Source organism: Camelus dromedarius, chromosome X (assembly GCF_036321535.1).
Source record: "Camelus dromedarius isolate mCamDro1 chromosome X, mCamDro1.pat, whole genome shotgun sequence".
Taxonomy (NCBI): domain Eukaryota; kingdom Metazoa; phylum Chordata; class Mammalia; order Artiodactyla; family Camelidae; genus Camelus; species Camelus dromedarius.
This window is the reverse complement of record NC_087472.1, coordinates 106,136,149-106,139,245: the sequence shown is the minus strand read 5'-3', so window position 1 is coordinate 106,139,245 and position 3,097 is coordinate 106,136,149. Positions and strand designations below refer to the sequence as shown.

At 36.6% G+C, this 3,097-nt stretch overlaps 1 non-coding gene across 1 annotated transcript; it reads right to left on the bottom strand.

Annotated features, from left to right (window-relative positions):
* Nucleotides 1-2,579: 2,579 nt before the first annotated feature.
* Nucleotides 2,580-2,687, bottom strand: LOC116151145 (U6 spliceosomal RNA). Its single transcript, XR_004134921.1, has one exon. It is a non-coding gene; the product is annotated as a U6 spliceosomal RNA (small nuclear RNA).
* Nucleotides 2,688-3,097: the final 410 nt, after the last annotated feature.

Sequence of the window (3,097 nt, the reverse complement as noted above, 5' to 3'; positions counted from 1 at the left end):
CATCAATTCTCTCTCATCTAGATTATCCATTCCTACACCTCTCAACTATGTCTTACTATTTCCAGACCCCTCCCCATCCAGGTTACCTTCCTGTGAAAGGACATCTAGGCTGGGTCCACCCTTTCCTGCTCTCCTGAGCCCTGCCCCCTCTCTCTGTAAGACTCACCGTGCTGGTAATGACTGACTCAAGACCTGCCTTCCTGATAGCTTAGAAGCTTCACAAGAACAAGGACCTTGTTTTCTTCTGTTTCCCTATATTCCCTGAAACAAGCATGGTGTCTGATACCGCTGGCTCAATTATTTGTTGAGGGCCATTGAATGACTACTCTGTAATATATCTCTTAAAATATTACATTCAGAAATGTATGTAGTACTCCAAATGTCAACTCAACTCTTCACTTCTATTACTGCTGCTCATGAACATAATATTCTTTTTATAAATAAATGATATATCTGATTCACATGGAAATTGTTGGCATATAAAACTCACCATCTTTTTTTGAGGTATCATTGATTTACAATATCATATAAGTTTCAGATGTACAACAGAGTGATTCACAAATTTTAAAGGTTATACTCCATTTATAGTTATTATAAAATATTGGCTACATTCCCCATGTTGTACAATACATCCTTGTAGCTTATTTTATACATAGTGGTTTCTATCTCTTAAACCCCTAAACTTATCTTGCCCCTCCTCTCTCCCCTCTCACCACTGGTAACCACTAGTTTGTTCTCTTTATCTGTGAATCTATTTCTTTTTTGTTATATTCACTAGTTCATTGTATTTTTTAGATTCTGCTATGTCATCATACAATATTTGTCTTTCTCTTTCTGACTTATTTCACTAAACATGATACCCTCCAAGTCCATCCATGTCACTGCTTATGACAAAAGCTCATTCTTTTTATGGCTGAGTAGTATTCCAGTGTGTGTGTGTGTGTGTGTGTGTGTGTGTACCACATCTTTATCCAGTCATCTGTGGTTGCTTCTGTATCTTGGCAATTGTAAATAATGCTGCCACAAATATATGTATATATATGCATGACTGGGACATTTTGCCGTACAGCAGAAATTGACACATTGTACCTGACTATACTTCAATTAAAAAAATAATAATGCTGCCATGAACATTGGGTGCATGTATCTTTTCCAACTGATGTTTTCATTTTCTTTGGATATATATCCAGCAGTGGGATGATATAGTAGTTCTATTTTTAGGGTTTTTTTGAGGACCCTCCCTACTGTTTTCCACAGTGGCTGCACCAATTTACATCCCACCAATTTCTTTTAAATGAGTGATTACGAAGCTGGGTCTCCTTCATTCTGTTCATCTGAAATGGATTTATTGAACTTTTACAGTGTATCTATTCTTATTTAATTTTATTTTGTTTGTTTCAGCACTGTTGCACTTTATTGAGATACTTTTTAATCTTAACTCTATTACCTAATATCTTTTATGCCCCTTCAATCCTTGAGTAACTAATGAATTGAATTCGAGGAGTCTACGTCTTCAGTGATGCTGATAACAACATGGTCCTGTGGCGAGACACTGGAATCTTTCCTCCATCTAGATCAAAATCCATTAATGAAACACTTTGTTTAGTATACATTTGACAGAAACTGTTAGAATGAAAGCCTAGGCCAAAGGAAGCAAAGGGAGTCGGGGACAGAATAGAAAAGGGAACTCTTTGAGGTGTGAGGACTTTAAATGCTCCTGCATCCTCCAGAAAGTAGGTACCACCTACTCTACTAAAATGAAGTTTTGCCTTCATTGAACACATGTGAATGAGTCAACTGATCTGCGATTCCATTGTATGTCATGGCAACAGTGGAATCAGAATCAGTAAAACTTGATATATCATTAATTTGGGAGATGCAGAGAAGGTTGGAATGGAAGGGAACATAGAGATAGGGACAAATCTCTCTTTGTTCAGACCTGCATTTTCAGGCCTGATGAACAGGACAGTGGAAGCTTACCAACCAAGCTTCTGGCCTGATAGATGAACCTCAATTTTCATTCATGAAATATTTCATCTAGACCTATGCAATATATGTTAACAGCTTTTCTCGTGTGTGGGGGTAGGTAATTAGATTTATTTACTTATTTATTCTTAGAAGAAGTACCAGGGATTGAACCCAGAACCTCATACATGCTAAGCACACACTCTACCATGTGAGCTATATACCCCCTTAACAGCTTTAATGGAATATAAATTACATATCATAAAATTCACCCATGTAAAGTGTACAATTCAGTGGTTTTTAGTTTATTTACAAAAGTGTGCAACCATCACCACACTCTAATTTTAGAACATTTTCATCACCCCCAAAAGAAACTCAATACTTACTAGCTGTTACTCCCCATCCCCACCTCTCACATATACCCCCAGCCCTAGCTAATCTACTTTCTGTCTATAGATTTGCCTGTTCTGGACATTTCATATAAATAGCATAATGCAGTATATGGTCTTTTTAAATATTAAATACATTTGATGTGTAGCATTGTATAAATTTAAGGTATACAATATGTTGTTTTGATACATTTATATACTACAATACTATTGCCTTTGTCATGAAAAAATATGGAACGCCTCCTGAATTTGCATGTCATCCTTGCACAGGGGCCATGCTGGACTTCTCTGTATCGTTTCAATTTTTAGTATATGTGCTGCCAAAGTGAGCACAGTATGTGATCTTCTGTGTCTGACTTCTTTCATATAGCATAATATTTTCAAGGTTTATCCACACTGTAGCATTCTTTTTATTGCTGAACACTATTCCATTGTATGAAGATACCACATTTTGTTTCCCCGTTCACCAGTTAGTGAATTATTTTGGTTCCTTTCACTTTTTGGCGATTATAAATAATGCTGTTATTTGGGTACCAGTCTTTGTGTGGACGTATGTGTTCATTCTTCTTGGGTAGATACCTAAGAGTAGAATTGCTGGGTCTTATGATAAATTATGTTAAACTTTAAAGAAATCGCCAACCTATTTTCCAAAGTAGCTGCACCATTTTACCATTCCACCAGCAATGTATGACAGTTCCAGTTTCTCTACATCTTGTCCAACATTTGTTATTGGGTATACGTAG